Below are 18,861 nucleotides of genomic sequence, written 5' to 3'. Positions count from 1 at the left end.
CTTTAATCAGGAGACAGAGGCAGAGGAAGGTGAGTTCAAAGGTTCAAAGTCAGCCTAGTCTACACAGAGAGTTCCCAGGATAGCCAGGAGTACATAGAGAACTTGTCTCCAAAAAAAATAATAAATAAATAAAAAGGAAGGAAGGAAGTCCACAGAATAGAATAATGGAATTTAATTCTCTTCTAATAAGTCCCAACCCATCTCCTTTAAATATATATATATTCAATATATATTTATGATTATTGTGTGTGTGTGTGCATGCGTGTGTGTCATGGCATATATGTGGAGGTCATAAACCAACTTGCAGGGCTGGAGAGATGGCTCAGCGGTTAAGAGCATTGCCTGCACTTCCAAAGGTCCTGAGTTCAATTCCCAGCAACCACATGGTGACTCACAACCATCTGTAATGAGATCTGGTGCCCTCTTCTGTACTAAGAATACTGTATACCTAATAAATAAATAATTTCTTTAAAAAAAATAAAAAAAATAAACCAACTTGCAAGAGTCATTTTCCCTTTCTACCATGTGAGTTCTAAGGACTGAATTTAGGCCACAGCTTTTACCCACTGAGCCATGGCACCAGCCTAGTCCTTCTCCTGAACTCTGGACCTCTGTCACCCACACCGTGCTGGCAGATACCCACTCTCACCCATGACACTTCATTCCAGAATTGTTTCTCCTCCTAGGTCACAGTGCCTTGAATCTCAGAAGGTGGGAGAAACTTCAGTGTGTCCCAAGTATGCCCTTGGCTCTTCTATAAAATGGATGACAAAAAGACACTTGCAGGGAATTCATTCACCTATGGGTATTTATTGAGCTTTTAGTGTACCAGAGGCAGCATAAGGACATCTTGGGAACAAGGCCAGACCTCAGGAGGCAGAAGAGAGGTCTAAACAGACACATCTAGCATGCTGACCACAGTGTCTCAAGGTTTTTCTTTTGTTTTGTTTTTGTTTTCTGCCTTCCAAGTGCTGGGATAAAAGGCATTATGTCTGGCCAATGCCTCACCTATTACGATCATGGGGTCCCCAGTTCCCAAGACCTCTCCCAAGCTCTGTCACCAGTTCTCTTCTCCTGGAGTCAGGGGAGGGACACAAGGGGCTCCACTCTACCAGGTGGTTCCAGACTTTCTCAAGGACGGTCATAAAGATCCCCTGCTATCGTATGGGTCCTCTTGTGGTTAAGGCTAAGATAGGGCCTCGCTGAACCTTTAGGAACTCAAAACTGGCATTGCTTTGCGATGTTGGACACCACTGAGGAACTAGGCATTTATTCCTCACTATAATAATAATAATGCAGGCTCGCTAAACCTGATGACCAATCAGGAACTTGGGAGCAGTGTTGCCATGACAACCCGGAGATCCTCGATGGCTGGTTCCTGGATTTGTGGGGTCTAAGGTTTCCAGACCCCAGAAGAAGCAGAGGTGAACAACAGGTCAAAACGCTAAAGTCATCATGTGCTTGTTCAGCCTTCTCTGGTCTCGAGGTGGAGGGCTGATGCATTGGAGCAGTTTGTTTGAACGTGGAACAAGTCTAACATTTTTGAGACTCAGTGACCGGACCATGCGTACATTTCTTTTTTTTTTTTTAAAGATTTATTTATTTATTATGTATACAGTGTTCTGCTGTCTGTATGCTTGCTGGCCAGAAGAGGGCACCAGATCTCATTATAGATGGCCGTGAGCCACCATGTGGTTGCTGGGAATTGAACTCAGGACCTCTGGAAGAGCAGTCAGTGCTCTTAACCTCTGAGCCATCTCTCCAGTCCCCCATGCGTACATTTCAATGCCAGGATCTATCGTGCAGACTGGGTTACTCACTGCACCTGCCACCTGAGTCATCAGGTCACTGAAGTCAGCTGGGTCCTGTGTAGCACTGTCCAGTAAAGGGTTAACTTAGCAGGCCTGGATTGCTCAAACCCTGCACATTCCAGAGAGATCTCGCCCTACCTTCCCATGATTCCGGGAGATCATCTCAAAGCCTTGGAATAGCCTGCCTCCTAAGTCTTTTGTACCTGATAGTCTAGTCTGGGCCGGCAATGTTATTTACGGCATGAGCCTTGGCCGCAGTATCAAATTGATCTCTAGGGCAGCTGGAGATTAAGTGCATTGAGGGAGGGGCTGCTAGATATTTCTGTTATTGTTTTCCAGGAGAAAACCCTACATGTGGCCAAGACTAGAGTGAGGGCCCCTCGAGGGCAGCTGTGGTGTAAACGTTTCCTGAAAAAAAGAAAAAAAAGTCTCTTCACTCCAGATAGAGCACCCATGAGAGTCCAGTAAAATTATTCCAGGGCTCTCAATATGTCTCAGCACGAAAAGCCAGTTGATGCCAAGCCTGGTGACCCGTGTTCAAACCCTGGAAACACATGATGGGAATTATTTTCTTCCAGGCAGCACCCTGGATTCAAGATTATTTATTTTTACTTTTCATTGGAGATTTATTTTAAGTGTGTGTGTGTGTGTGTGTGTGTGTGTGTGTGTGTGTAAGAAAAAGGCAGATCTCTGAGTTCATGGATAGCCTGGTCTACAGAACCAGTTCCAGGACAGCCAAACTACAAAGAAAAACCAACCAACAACAGGTGGTGGTGGTACACGCCTTTAATCCCAGCACTTGGGAGGCAGAGGCAGGCAGATCTCTGTGAGTTCAAGGCTAGCCTGGTCTACAAGAGCTAGTTCCAGGTCAGGCTCCAAAGCTACAGCGAAACCCTGTCTTGAAAAACAAAAACAAGAACACTGAATGTTCTTCCAGAGGACTCGTTGGTTCTCAGCACCTAAGATGGTGGCTTACAATTGCCTGTAACTCCAGTCCTGCAACCCACTCTTCTGGCCTCCGTAGGCACCCATAAAAAAAGAGGCACCAAATAGTAACTAGACTCAGAGATTCCTCTCCTTGAAGTCTAAGTGGCATAAGAATATGTACAGGGTGGGGCTCAACAGTTAAGGGCACAGACTGTTCTCCCAAAAGACCTGGGTTCAAATCCACCCACATGGCAGCTAACAACTGTCTGTAACTCCAAGATCTGACACTCTCACACAGACTTACCTGTGGGCAAAACACAAATGCAAATAAATAAAAGTAAATACATCTTTAAAAAAGAATTTGTAGCTAGGCAGTTGGTGGTGGCGCAGCACTTGGGAGGAAGAGGCAGGAGAATCTCTATGAGCTCGAGGCCAGCAGCCTGGTCTACAAGAGCTAGTTCCAGGACAGGCTCTAAAGCTACAGAGAAACCCTGTCTCGAGGGAAAGAAAGAAAGAAAGAAAGAAAGAAAGAAAGAAAGAAAGAAAGAAAGAAAGAAGAAAAGAGAGAGAGAGAAAGAGAGAATATGTAGGAATATGTAGGTGCTCGTAATAGGTGTTTGTGACTTCGAGGAAGTATGATATAAGTGGGACATGTGACATAACTCTTCGAACATGGGTGTGGTCCTCTACTTGCATTTGGTGTTGGCAGTGAGTGTTGTCTGCTGCACTGACCACTGCATCAGCTGAAACTACAATCTTAGAGTCTGGCAAGGTTTGCAGGTATGACAGCCATTACTCCCAGGTAGGCTGGAGGCTGCTTCATATAAGCCATTGTCTCTTGTACCATGACAGGACACTCAGGAACTCAGAGCTCACCACTCACTTGGGAAGCTCCCTGCACCTGTCCCTACTCTACCAACCCTTCTGCCTTGTCCCCATAGGAAGTTCTGCTCACCCCAAAGCTGGACCACCAGGCCTTAGTTTTCAGTTTCCCATATGATTGATGTGATAGGTATGGGATGAGACTGTGTCTCCTTCCTTGTCTCCCTCTGAACAGCCTCACAACCCCAGATACTGACTCGATGCTTTGTAGCCTAGAACGTAGGGAGGCCAGGTCTCTCACAGTGTGCCCAGCCTGTCCCACCAATCTCAGACTGTCCCTGGCTGGGTTAATTAGGACTCCTCTGTGCTATTAAGTTTTCCCCTATAAACTATGTGCATGATGCTGGAATCAAACCCAGGGCCCCTATGGTGACAGGCAAACATCCTACTGATGAGCTGTATCCTCAACTTTTCCACAAGTCCTCATGTGGGGCCTGTCATGGCCTAGGTTAAGTTTTCACGTTATGTTATGCTGTTTTCACATTATGTTAGATTGCTGCCCAAGCCTAGCTGACCCATGGACATGGGTAAGATAACATCTTCATGATGATGGTCACTTGACATCTTGTGATTAGACAATCAGATCAGGCACTGATTAGTTTTTAGTACAACTTGACACATTTGGAAAGAAGGAACCTCAACTCGACTGAAGTTATTTCTAACTGATGTAAGCTCCCTGAGGGTGGTACCATCTCTAGGCAGGTGGTCTTGGGATGAATAAGAAAGCTAGATGAAGCTGGGTGGTGGTGGCACATTCCTTTAATCCCAGCATTCAGGAGGCAGAAGAAGGCAGATCACTGTAAGTTCAACACTAGCCTGGTCTACAAAGCCAGTTCCCAGACAGCCAGGGCTACACAGAGAAAGCCTGTCTCCAAAAAACCAAACCAAAACAAACAACAAAACAGAGCAACCAGCCCCAGAGTTGTCACTTTGTCCTTGTTATTGCTAACTGGACATGTGGGTTCATACCTGTAACACTAACACATAGGAGATAGAGGAAGGAGGATCAGTGACTGGAGATATGGCTCAGGGATGAAGAGACAGCTCTGACTGAGCAGTGGGGATGCACACCTTTAATCCCAGTACTCGGGGGAGGGGCTGCAGAGGCAGGCAGATCTCTGTGAGTTCAAGGCTACCCTAGTCTACAGAATGAATTCCAGGACAGGCTCCAAAGCTACAGAAAAACCCTGTCTCAAAAAACCAAGGGGGGGGGGCTCTGTTGGCTCTGTTCTTCTAGAGGACTCTAAAGCACAGGGTTTGGTCCTCAGAACCCTCATCAGGTCATCACAGCTGCCTGTAACTGCAGTGCCAGGGAATCTGATACCCACTCTTGACTTCTGAGAACATCTGCACACACATGGCATACACTCACACAGACCCACATATAAGAAAATGAATACATAAATATTTAAAAATAGAGTTCAGGGTCAGCATAGGCTATATAAGATCCTATGTCTAGCCAGACAATGGTAATGCATGCCTTTAATCCCAGCAGTCAGGAGGCAGGTGTGTCTCTGTAAATTTGAGGTCAGTCTGGTCTCCAGAGTGAGTTCCAGGACAGCCAAGGCTACACAGGAAACCATAAACAAACAAACAAATAAACAAACAAACAAACAAACACTATTATCTCATGCCCTGCCCTGACCCTGTGGTACGCAACCACCCCCCCACACACAAAAAAAAAGTCTCATGTGCAGGACTTTCTCCTTTCAGAAAAAGTTAATGTTCAGACTTTAACTTTCTGTAACTCCTTTCAGAAAAAGTTAATGTTTAAAGAAACCCACTCTTAACACACTCAATGCTGTAGCTCAGTGGGAGAGTCCTTGTTAATAAGCACCAAGTCAGGCTGGAGAGATGGCTCAGTGGTTAAGAGCACTGTCTGCTCTTCCAAAGGTCCTGAGTTCAATTCCTGGAAACCACATGGTGGCTCACCAACCATCTGTAATGAGGTCTGATACCCTCTTCTGGCCTCCAGACAGAATATTGTATACATAATAATAAATATTTTTTTAAAAAAGCAGCATGGCTACAGACCACAAAACTCTGATGCCAGAGGTACGGCTTTCCCCTTTCTCCACTGTCAATCTCTGTAGCTGGACCTCTTCCAGACCTCTTGTGTGACCTGAGGTTTATTTTTATTTACTGTTTGTTTGTCGAGACAGGGTTTCTCTGTGAGGTTTTCCAGGTTTTCTCTGGGAGTTTCTGACTGTCCTGGAACTCCCTTTGTAGACCAGACTGATAAGGTCTGCCTCCCCCCCATGTGCTGGGATTAAAAACATGTGCCACCACTACCCAGTGATAATTCGATATTTTAAGACAATCTAACCCATCAATCACAGCTTTTGACTGTACTCCAATTGAATATAAAAGGGACAATCCTGTGAGAAACAGATAAGTTGCAAACAGGACACAAGAGCGAGATATTCTACCCTGTCAGTGCATGGCTACTAACCAGAAATTGGAGGGAATTACATCTGTAACTCCTTTCACTGGGGAAAATATGCAGGTATCAGGACTGCAAGGAATATGGGAAGTAATCAGCTCAGGACGTGCAAAGGGAAGGTAAACATTGTACAGCTGAGCTCTAAGAACACGGAACAAGACAAACTGAGGCACAGCTGAGGGGCAGCTGTCCAGAAAGTAGATAAAAATCCAGAAAGTAGATAAAACACTGGGTGGTTGTGGCACACGCCTTTAATCCTAGCACTCGGGGAAGGCAGAGGCAGAGAAGTTCAAGGCCAGTCTGGTCTACAAGAGTTAGTTCCAAAGCCACAGAGAAACCCTGTCTCAAAACGCCCTCCCCCATGCAAAAAAAAAAAAAAAGAAAGAAAAGAAAAGAAAAGAAAGAAAGAAAGAGAAGACTAATGGGGAGTTAATCAAATCCGAGAAGGCACGGGTTATGCGCCAAGTATGGGGACAAAGCCATTCTCGAGGAATAAGGACAGAGTCATACACCAGGTATGACTGGCCATTCAGCAAGCATGAGGATAGGGCCATGCACCAGGTATAAGGACAGGCCATGCACCAGGCATGAGGACATCATGCACCAGGCATAAGGACAGGCCATGCACTAGGCATGAGAATAGGGCCATGTAATCGGCATGAGGATAAAGTCATATACCAGGTATGAGAACAGCCCATCCTGGCAACAGCCACCAGGCCCCGGTCTCCTCTGGATGTGTGTCATGACTGTTTATGTGTTCATGTTATTAGAATGGAAGTGATGGAATGCAGGAGTGACAGACCCCAGTGGGGAAGATGTAGGAGTACATAGAGAAAAATGTTGAACTTTACAGACAAAAACATTCAAGACTTGGATAGCCCTAGAAAGAGGACCACCCCCAAACAATAACCAGCACCTTGTATTTTACAGGAAGATGACCAAGATGACACCACCCATTCTGAAAGTTTACATTTGTGTGTGCTGCACACACTTGTGTGTGTGCACATTGTATGTGCTTGTGAAGGTGTCTTCAACTGCTCTCAACCTGATTTTATGTCAGAATCTCTTGCTGATCCTGCAGCTCAGCATTTCAATTAATCTGACTGTCCAGTCAGCTCAAGCTTTTAATTATGTAAAGATTGCTACATTTGTTTATGCTGTGGAATATTTAACTGTCTAAAGGTGTGTTACGTTTGTTTCTGTTGCATTTGCTCATTTATGAAAAGATGCGTTTCTGTTTTACCTTGCCTGCCTAAGGAACCTGATTGGTCTGAGAAAAAGTTGAATGACCAAGCTCGGCAGAAGAGAGAGATGGGCAGGGCTGGAGAGCAGAGAGAATAAATAGGAGAAGAAATCTAGGCTCGAGAAGAACAAGAAAGGAGATTACGAATGAGGGAGAAAGAAAGGGAGACACCCAGGGCCGGCCAGCGACACAGAGTAGGACATACAGAAAGAAAGGTAAAAATCCCTGCGGCAAAACATAAAGAGGAATGGATTAAAATGAGAGTGAAAATAAGGCCGAACATTCATAACTAATAAGAAGTCTCTGTGTCGTGATTTCAGAACTGGCTGATGGCCCCCAAAATAGAAAGCTTGGTCCTCCCAGACCAGGCACCACCAACCTGTCATAGAGCTTTGCTTTTCATGGGTCCTGGGGATCCGGTTAGGTCCTCATACTTGAATGACAAACGCTGTACCAACTGAGCCGTCTTTTCAGTCCGTTAAAAAATACTACATTTTATTATGCATGTGCATGCCCCACAGCACATGTGTGCAGTCTGGAGGACAACGTGTGAAATCTCTTTCCTTCCACCACGTGGGAATGAGATCAGTCTTAGTTAGGGTTCTTATTGCTGCAACAAGACACTATGGCCAAAAGCAGTAATAGGGAGGAAAGGGTTGATTTGGCTTACATTTCCATATTGATGTTCATCATTGAATGAAGTCAGGACAGGGACTCAAGCAGGGTGGGATTCTGGAGGCAACAGCTGAAACAGAGTTCACGGAGGAGTGCTGCTTACTGGCTTGATTCCCATGGCTTGCTTAGCCTGCTTTCGTATAGAACCCAGGACCACTGGCCCAGGGATGGGACCACCCACAATGGGCTGGCCCCTCCCCCATTGATCACTAATTAAAAAAATGCTTTTTATTTTAATTTGTTTTCCTTTTTGAAACAGGGTTTCTCTGTGTGGTCCTGGCTGGTCTTGAACTCAGAGATCTGCCTGCCTCTTTCTCCCTGGTGCTGAGATTAAACGTGTGCACCATCACTGCCTGGCTTGCAGCCAGATCTTATGGAGACAATTCTCAATTAAGGTTCCTTCCAATCACATAACTCTATTTTGTATGTGCAATTGACATAAGACTAGCCAGCACAGGATCCAACTCAGGTCTTCAGGCTTGGCAGCATCTTAACCTGCTGAGCCTAGCATACTCCAGACCAGCTCTCAACTCACTTTGTAGGTAAGGATGACGACTTTGAACCCCTGATCCTCCTGCCTCCAGCCCATGAGCAAATTATAGGCATAAGCCCCCCACCTGTTGCCAGAAATTTAGACTTTTAAGCTCCAATATTGACAACCTATGACCTGTAGTAGGTAGAATGTGTGAAAGTATGAGGGTGTTCATGCATTCCTTCACACCAATAATTGATTTCCAGGGATAGCATGGGACAAAATCAGAAAAGCTAGCTGGGAAGAATGAGGAAACCAATGGCTATTACAGATGCCTGGAAGGCACAGATCATATCCTCTAAGATAGTTTGGCTCTCCCTGCCCCCAGACAGGGTTTCTCTGTGTAGCTTTGGCTGTCCTTGAAACTCGCTCTGTAAAACAGGCTCGCCTCGAACTCACTGAGATCCTCCTGCCTCTGCCTTAATTGGCTAGGATTAAAAGCCGCACCACCACCATCAGGCCGAGTTTGGTTTATCCCAGGCAGGACTTTGCTATATAGCCCAGGCTGGCCTGTAACTCTCCATCCTCCTGTGGCCCCCAACTCCCACCCGAATCCATAGTGTTCATATCACAGCCGTGCTCCACCACATCGGGCCTCTACAGCTCACTTTGCTGCTTACGCTGAGGCTTTTTCTTTTACCCCGAAACTTTTAACTCCATTGACTCATAACTTTTCTGAGTCGCGGGTCTAGCTCTGTGTTGCAGTACGCCGGACACAATCCCAAGAGGGTTGATTCTCCCGCAGCAGAGGCTGTTGGTGAGGATACCGGGATCTGCGGGGATCTCATCAATCAGGACGCAGGTAAGAATCGGTTTAGTTCCCGAGTCCCCTGATTTCCCGGCCCGCATTTCCGTGGATGGACAGGCATTAAGGTGGCTTGTGAGAAATGTAGAAATGTAGTCTGCTCTTAGCCGCCTCAGTTGCCTTGGCAACAACCAAGCACACACAGAGACCCAGGGGGCACGAAAGTGACGTCATAATATGCAGCAGACACCAACACTTCCGGCCTGGTCCTGGTCAACTCGCCTTGCCCTCGTCCTCCGGGTGCAAGAACCTCCCCTTGTAGGAGGGTGTCCCAGGAGGAGTCAGGTCAGGGGACAGGAGGTGCAAAGGTGGAGGTTTTGGAGGGCGGCATGAGGTCTCAAGAACGAGAGCTTTCATGCCCTGGGTAAGAGTCATCAGAGGCCTGTGGAAGAATGCGATGGTGACTACTGGGCGGCCCTCCGTGGAAGTAGGCAAGAGATGACCGTGAGGTCCTACAAGAGGATATGTAGAGTCACATGCATGAGACACAACACAGTTTGCTGGAAGAGTTTTGGGACCAACTTGGTGAGGGTTTAAGGGTAAGGGTTTGGTTTGTGTCTGATAGATGGGGTTTCTGGAACCCCTAGGGAATTTGTCATGCATTGAATATAGGATGGATGCTGGGTACTGGGCCCTGCACACAGGTGACGTTTATCTGGTTAACAGGTTGCTGCTACATTATTACATGAAATGTAGTTACACCACAGACATCAACCACAAAGGCCTAGTGCTTGTCTGAGGTCCAGGATCCCGGGGACAGTATGAGAGTTTGTGTGATGGGAAAGGTCTGGGGCCCATTGGATAGAATAATGTCAGTAGGAGATCAATATGCAGGCCCTGAGACACACAGGTCAAAGCTTGATGTGTCCCTTTGTCCATGTTGAGGTTTTGGTTTTGTGGGGTTTTTTTTAATATTTATTTATTTGTTATGTATACAATATTCTGTCTGTGTGTATGCCTGCAGGCCAACCATTACAGATGGTTGTGAGCCACCATGTGAACTCAGGACCTTTGGAAGATCAGGCAGTGCTCTTAACCTCTGAGCCATCTCTCCAGCCCCTGGTTTTGTGGTTTTATTCTGCCCACCATTTACCTCATCTCAGCTGACGTCATCGTTGAAGAGCCTGGTGATGTTTCAAGATGTGGCCATATATTTCTTTCTAGGAGAATGCGAGCTCCTGAACGTGACCCAGAGGAGGTGGTGCTGGAGAAGGCTGCACTCATTAGCTCTCTGGGTAAGTCCCTCTTCCTCCTCCAGATCACAAACCACCTCTGACCACGTTTCCCTGGAAGTCCTAGGTTGTCTGTTGAAGGTGTTACAGGTGCTGCCACCCGTGGTGTGAGCAAGCAGCTGTGAGCTGCCGAAACACCTGCTGCTCCAGGGACTATGGAAACAACTGAATTGTACCCCAGGTTAGTCTCTGAAACTCTTTTAGCTCTGTTTCTCTCTGGCCGTGTAAATGGGCCAGAAACATGGCCCCTCCTACCTCCAGAAGAAATTTTACAAGGTCCTGCCTAGAACAGGCTTGAGTCCTGGATTTGAATCACTGGATAACCTGGGAGTGTATTGCCATTTTAAAGTCTTTCAGATCAGGGCTCGTGAGCTATCTTTTCACTTACTTAGTACTTTCTTTTCAGACACCTTATATTGTCAGTGTGTGAAGCTGAATCTATTTCTAAATATTTTATATTCATTTATAGTTTTATTTATGTGTGGGATGTTGGTAGGCCGGTGCACATACCTGTGGAGGCATAGAGATAATGACAGGAGCTCAGGAGCCCTTCCGCTTTGTGTTCTGAGATAGTGTTACAGGCCTTCAGAGAAATGGAACCCAAGGCTCTTTTGCTACAAGCAGTTTATTGGTTTTGTAAGACAAGATCTCACTATGTAGCCTGGAACTCACTTTGTAAACCAAGCTGGCCCCAAACTCAGATTCTCCTGCCTCTGCCTTCTGAGTGCTGAGCTTAAAGACATCCAGCAGCATTCCTGGGGCTTTGATGAAGGTGTTTAAATTGTTGCACAAAACCCTGAAAGAAACTGACTGTGAAGCGGGCAATGGTGATGCACTCCTTTGATCCCAGCACTCAGGAGGCAGAGGCTGCTTGCTGGTCATTGAGTTATCTCGCCAACCCCATTAAATAATATTTGAGGGGCTGGAGGGATGGCTCAGCAGTTAAGAGCACTGGCTACTTCCAGAGGACCTGGGTTCAACTCCCAAGACCCATATGACATCTCACAACTGTCCATAATTCTTGTCCCAGGGGATCTAACACACTTACACAGACAAAACACCAGTGCACACAAAAATAAAATCATTGGGCTGGAGAGATGGCTCAGAGGTTAAGAACACTGACTGTTCTTCCAGAGGTCCCGAGTTCAATTCCCAGCAACCACATGGTGACTCACAGACATCTATAATGAGGTCTGATGCCCTCTTCTGGAGTGAAGGTAGACATGGAAACTAACACTGTATACAAAATAAATAAATAAATAAATAAAAATAAATCCAGTTTAGTATAAACAGAAACAGGCTGCAAGCTCTGGAGCAAGCAACATCATCCATAGTTCTTGGTGTCCTTAAAAAAAATAAAATCATTAAAAATAATATTTGGACATCAACTAATATTTAATACTTAAACATTAGCTACTATTTTTCAGTCAGGTTTTTGCTGAAAGTAGATGGCTCTAGACAGTGTTCAGCTGTCACCAGCAGTTTAAGCCCTACTGAAACCCTTAGAAGAGGAGTGTCTTGGAAACTCCAGGCCTTCCCTGCATTATACCACACCTTATTTTGTGTCCTCACCTCTATTCAAGTTTTCCTTATTCTGTGGTCAGTAGAGTTGAGTTAAGCTGCCCTATGCACACCGAGAACTTTCCCTGAAACCTCACAGCGTGTGTGTGTGTGTGTGTGTGTGTGTGTGTGTGTGTGTGTGTGTAGAATCTTTCTCAATGTGGCTCACCTGCACTGGTAATAAAGATACTATCTTCCTCCAGCACAGTTTCAGGAAGTGACTGGTCTTTGCTTTCAAGTTATCAATGGACTTGAAGAAAAGTGGAAGATAAGGCTCCACCCTGCTAGCTTCCCGCCAGCCATCCCTGCTTCCATCCAGAGGGCCTTCCGAGTGCCTGCTCTACCTGCTCCACCCTGCTAGCTTCCCGCCAGCCATCCCAGCTTCCATCCAGTGGGCCTTCGGAGTGATCCTGCATCTGACGAAGGACGGCGATACAGTCGGAGACCCACATTGCAACACGGGACTGAGCCCCCCGAGGTCCAAATGAGGAGCAGAAGGAGGAAGAACATGAAAAACGAAATCAGTACTGCGAGGGATGCTATCACCCACTGATACAAGGGAACGGATCTGATGAGAGTTTACCAAGGCCAGTTGGACTGGGACTGAAAGAGGACGTGATCTAACCAGACTCTCCGAATTTGGCCGGATTCTCTGACTGTGGCTGACCCGAAGTCTTTCTGAAAAGCCATTGACTATGACACTGGGACCTGTTTCCTCTACATATAATGGATTTTGGGGATCCAGTCTGTTTGGACACTCACCTTCCTGGACCTGGAGGGAGGGGGAAGGAACTGGAACTTCCCACAGGGCAGGAAACCCTGACTGCCCTGGGGGACGAAGAGGGAGGAGGAGGGGGAGGAGGGGGAGTGGGAGGGTGTTGGGAGGGGGGGTGGAAATGGAAACTTTTATAATTTAATAAAATTTACTAAAAAAAAAAAAAAAAAAGAAAAGTGGAAGATAAGGAAACTCCTTGTAAACAAGTGTCAGAGAAACCCTGTGTGCATGGAGAACCTGGGAAGGGTAACCCAGACACCACCAACCTCTAGCACCAAGGATCCCCAGCCCACCAATGGATAGCACCAGGGAGCCCATGGTACGCAGAAGCCCATCAAAGGCAATGCCTGTGGAACAAGCTTCCAGAAAGTCCTCAGTCTCAGTCACCTGATAACTCATTGTGGTGGGAGGGATAGGCAAGAATGTCCCCAAGGGAACTCAACCCCAGTTAGTCACCAAAAAAATTCGCCCTAGAGAAACAGCTCGCATAACGAGTATGAGAAGGCCTTCAATCTGGAGAAGCACTAACAGGGCGGGAATAAGACTGTCCAGGTGCAGTGAATGTGGGAAACCTTCGACAGCAAAGATGCGCTTGCTTTGCACCAGAGGATTCACACTGGAGAAAGGCACCACAGCACAGCAAGTGTGGAAAGGCCTTCTGCACCGTCCACCCTTATTTGGCATGGGAATGGTAATGTTGGAGAAAGACCCTGAGCGAAAGGAACGTGGGCGGCGTTTTAAAGGCGGCGGCAGCAGCATCCTTCATCAAAGGGCACACACTGGAAAGGGGCCTTTTGAGTGCAAGCAGTGTGAGAAAACCTACATGATTCCATCTGGCCTGTTAATACACTTGAAAGTTCACACTGGTGAGCGGCCCTATGGGTGAGTGCAGCCTGTGTGGGAAAGACTTGAACTCAGAGATCCACCTGTCTCTACATCCTGAGTGCTGGGATTAAAGGTGTGCCCCACCACTGCTAGGCTATAATTTTTTTCTTAATCTAAGAAAAACCTGACTGCTCTTGAGACTGCACAGAGAGAGAGAGAGAGAGAGAGAGAGAGAGAAGTACAAATCAGAGCATTAGAACCTAGGACACCTACAATGGATACTAGGGGAAGAAGAATGTCCAGGACTTGGCTTTGGGGTAACCTGGGATTGAGAAAAGGCAGAAAGCAGAGGCAGGCCACTGTGCTGCGGCAGGACAACAGGATCCAATCAAGTAATGTCATGAGCTCATTTTCCAAAGTCACTTGGTAGAACAGGCGCCTTTGGGCTGCACCAAGGAGTTCTACTTCTGGGAGAAGAGTATGGCCACATCTGTGAAAGTCACTGTGCTCTGCATCGAAGAGACAATGGAGGCAGGGAGAACGGATGGTTGAAGTCAAACAGACGGCTAAATGGATATGCCCGGGCGATGGTCCTGTGGCTCTGACTTTTGCCACATTGATGACTGGCATCTCTTCTCAGGACTTGCTCAGCTCATCTTCCTCTTGCTTACTCATGGCCCATCTTACTCAACCTCCAACTCAGAAGAGATTAGTCTTGACATCCATGGTGCCACTCCTTCAAATTCCTACTAGTCCACAGTATCCAGACCAGCCTGTCCAAGAATAGACAAGTGTGTGGATGGGTAGTACCTACACTATGGTCTGGCATACCAGTATCTTTGTGTCTCTCAAACATAAATTTTGGAGTTAAACATGGTGGCTAACAATGCTTGTAGCCCTAGGACTTGGGAAATGAAGGCAGAAAGATTAGAAGTTCAAGGCCATCCTTGAACTCAGGAAGTAAGTCTGAGGCCAGCCTGGGCTACGTAACACCCTGTCTCAAGCAAACAAACAAAACAACAAACAGAAAAATCGGGATCTCATTTTTCCATTAAACCTCTAGCAGAAGATGGGTGATGGTGGCCCACACCTTTAATCCCAGCACTTGGGAGGCAGAGACAGGTGAATCTGTTCGAGGCCAGCCTGGTCTACAAAGTGAATTCCAGGACAGCCAGAGCTGTTACACAGAGAAACCCTGTCAAAAAAGCAAGCCTCCAATAAGGTCCAGGACACTTGAGTTCCCATGCACTCTTCCTGTGGGTGTCACTCTTCAGAACATCTACTGACCCTCCGTGTTAATGCCTCTTCCTTCCTGCCATCTTGCTTCCACCTTCAGCTGCCCAGATCCATGAGCGGATCTCAGATCCCTCTGCCTTCCTCTACCTCTGCTTCATTGTGTTGTTTTCTCACAGTTGTCCTTGTCTTTCCTAAGAGCCCAGTCTCTGATCCACTGACTACCTATCCATGGTTTACAGACTCAGTGTAGGCTTACCATTTCTGTTTCTGCTACTTAACCAGCCTGATAAAACCCTCATTCCCCAAGGAGATCACTACATCTTTTTTTGGGGGGAGGGAGGGCAGGGGGAGCAATCCTGAGGATCAATATCAGAGCTTTGGTCTATGCTAGGCAAACCCTTTACAATTGAGACAGGGTCTTGCTAAATTACTCATTCTGGCCTTAAACTCACTTTGTAGTTCAGGAAGGCTTTGAACTCATGATCCTCCTGCCTCACCCTCCTGAGTAGGATTATAAACCTATACCACCACACCCAACTTATATTTCACTGTTTTGAGCTAGGTCTATTCTCTTGATCATTATTCTGAATCCAACCTATGGCTGCTTATAACGATGTCATCTATCCTTGGATGTCTCCAGTTTGAGACGTCTCAAATACAAAACCTAATGATTTTCTCCCTTACACCAACGTCTATATTCCCAAAACAAGGGTAAATCTTGTTATATCTTTCTTACAGACCCGCATCAGGCAATCTAGTTGGCCCAACTTAAGCAAATTCCAAAGTCATCTGTTTAATTCCATAGGCACTCCTTGCCAATCACCATAACCAGACACAGAAACTACTGTAGTTACCGCCTGCCTGGCCTTTCCATCTCCACCCTCACCATCCCGAGTCTTCCCCAGCAGGCAGCTCTGCAAAATGTCCCGTGGGAAAGTACCCAACCACATTCTAGAGACTCAGGGTTGAAAGGCCCCAGTAACTCAGTAACTACACGTTTCTGGCTTCTGTTAAACCGATGGTTTTCTTCCCTCTGCAAAGCCACTAGGATGCAGTTTTTGTGTTCTATGCCTTTAAAAGCTCCTTGTAAAATGCACTCAAGGCTGCTCCCTGACAAGTGTTTTCTCTCCAGAAAGTCGCCGGCGTGCTTAACACAGACTCTTAATTCAGGCTGGTCCTGCTGATGGTCCTTCCCACTAAGAGAGATGTTCACAATCAACAAGCCCAGTTGGGATGATCTTTTGCTTCTGGGCACAGCCGTACACCCAAAGCTGGCGATTTCTTGATTCAGAAGATAGTTATCCAAAACACAGGAGAAAGCCAAAAGTTTTGGATACCATCTCCTACAAGACTTCAGGAACACGAGGTCCCGGATCTCTGGACGAAAACCGGGACACCATCTCCTCACTGGAATTTTGGGTCCATCAGCGACCAGTTCTATCGGAACCCAGGGGTTAAACAGGTTCGTACGGGTTGGTCGAACCTCACACTTCCACTGGGAGCGGTACAGGGGAGGACGTCGGTCCTCAGGTTCTCGGTCTTCCTAAATTGGAAAACCACCCAAGAGATCGGAGACCCGACTCCGGGGACCATGTGAGCTAAAGCCAAGTAGCTTGGAGCAGGTGGCAGAGAAAGAAAGACCCAAGCTCTGGAAGGCTGACACACTAGCGGTGAGCTACGCTATGTCCCGGTCCTGGCATTCTTTGTCTGTCCCTCCTAATCTAGTCCAGCACAAGGGCTGCCTGGGAAACGTGCCGCAGGATGCAACACGGAGGCCACATGGGGACCAGAAGTCCCGCCCAGTCCACTGCTGTTTTAGGGATTTGAACCAAATCTCTGAGGTTTCATTGGCTCAGGTTCCTCAAGACACTGCCACACTGTTTCCCAGAAACCGTCACGGCTCCGCTCGGTCGTTGCCACGGTGATCGTGCGACAAAGGCGATACGTCGCTGACCTCGTGACATGGACTACATCACCCAGAAACCTCTTCGCTAGCCAATGAAAACCCAGAAGGGACTTTCCGGGCGGGCCAAAGGGACGCTGGGCCAATGATAGACTAAGAGTCTTTTTCTGGCCCGCTTCGTCGAGGAGGCGGGACTTCTGTCGTTTGTTCAGCCACTTCGACCGCTCCCTGCGGAGTGGGCTGTGTCACCAGGTAGTTTTGGCAAGGAAGCTTCCGGGGGTCGCGGAACAGGTGCGGAGAAGACACACGCATCAAGGACGTTTCGTTTCCGTGACATCGGCTCAAGTTCTTCCCCAAAGCCCCGACGACGTTGACCACCCACCCAACGTGAATGTAGCAGGGTCTCAGCCAAAGACCTAGCGTGCCACCGTTGCCTGTGGGAATGTGTCAGCATTACGGAGAGGGACAGAAGCTCGGAAAGACTCCGGTCTGAGTTTCCTGCCTGGCTTTCTCCTTGCCACTCTACTGACAAAATAGGCGTTGCCATGACTGGGGCCTCAGACCTTCCCCGAGCGTTTATTTTACATGATCCATTCTCCCAGCTACACAACTGCACAGGTGGTTTTCACTACACTGTTATATTAAGTCATGGGACAAATCACCTTCACCTAGGGTTGACTTCTCACAAACTAATTGGTCTTCTATAGGAATCTCTGCGTTCACATTCCAGACTAGGAAGTGGGGGTGGGGGGAGTGGATAGTGGGAATCAAGCTATGTCCAGAGAGGGCTGTCACTCCCTGTGAATGCAAGTCAGGCGTGGAGGGCCGTTGGAGTGGGCTGTGTTCTCTTGTCCCCAACACCAAGGAGAGTAGCCATCTTCCAGTCTTCCTAACCCAATTCTAACACTTCATACTATTGTTCCCTGACTCGGGAGTTCTAACTGGTGTTCTCCAAGTGTCACTTTCTACTTTTTCCCTTAAACTTCAGGTCTTCTTTCCTTGGCCTCCACATAACATGTCTTAAGCCAATATATCCTTAGTTATTGGAAACTGGTTCTGTGAGACTGGCTTCTTCCCTCTTAAAGGCCTGCTGGTCTCTCATTGCACAGCACTTAATGTCAGCTTGTGCTCCACTCTCTCCATTTGGGCTCATTAGGTAGCAGCCATGCAGGGAGGTGTTTCCATAGTGATGCCAGAAGAGCCCATACTATAACCTGCTGCCCTTGCTATTTGATCTTTTCAGAAGAGGAAGTACCATTACTATTTGATGCAGCATACACTTTGGGGACAGCAAGCACCTGTGTATGAAATTCATTCTTAGCACCTTTGCCTGTACAATACCCTGCTAAGGCCACCTTTATAAAACCTTATTTTTCCCAATACTGCCCTCTTCCAACAGTCCTCCCTGACTCCTTTCATAGAACATGGTATCTTTTTTACCATACTTGTGTCCCAGTAACTGTATTCAAGGCTGGCACCAGCCATCTTCCAATTTGTCCCTAGAAATTTGTGTCACAGATATTCTAAGCACCTCACTCATCATTGTCTCTTCTGTCTCCAGTTCAGTAACAACTTATTGCTCTTAGAACCTGGCCTTCTTGGTCCCTCAGGATTTCTCTCCACCCAAGGCATTCCAGGAAACCCATACCAGTAGTCACATTTAATTTGAAGGCTTACCAGGGAGCTTGTGAATAGTCAAAAAATGTTAAATGCCACCATCTAAAAGTGATTTCACAGCAACGTCTGGACTTGAGGCTGCTCTGAAGCTTTGAGGGAGCCCATCCAGTGGCTAGTGTGTTCACTGTTATACCCCCTCATTCTCTCCCAAAGCCTAGACCTTGGTTTGCCACTCACACTGCCCCTAAGGATACAGGGTGTTACTGCCTGATTCCCAAGTCCCTTTGTGGAAATGAAAACCTCAGTGCTCCAAGCTTCTGCCTTTCGTTTTGTACTTTTACTGGCCTAGCCCACTGTAATCCTTTCTGCCACAGAGGCCACCTATGTAACAGCCC

At 47.0% G+C, this 18,861-nt stretch overlaps 1 long non-coding RNA gene across 1 annotated transcript; it reads left to right on the top strand.

The window, feature by feature from the left end:
* Window positions 1-9,526: 9,526 nt before the first annotated feature.
* On the top strand, window positions 9,527-12,962 carry LOC146895940 (uncharacterized). The gene is made up of 3 exons (XR_015738586.1): window positions 9,527-9,843; window positions 10,483-10,731; window positions 12,314-12,962. It is a non-coding gene; the product is annotated as an uncharacterized LOC146895940 (long non-coding RNA).
* Window positions 12,963-18,861: the final 5,899 nt, after the last annotated feature.

The sequence above is a fragment of the Myodes glareolus genome, chromosome 1 (genome assembly GCF_982192425.1).
Source record: "Myodes glareolus chromosome 1, mMyoGla1.1, whole genome shotgun sequence".
NCBI lineage: Eukaryota > Metazoa > Chordata > Mammalia > Rodentia > Cricetidae > Myodes > Myodes glareolus.
This window is presented reverse-complemented; position numbering and strand designations above follow the sequence as displayed.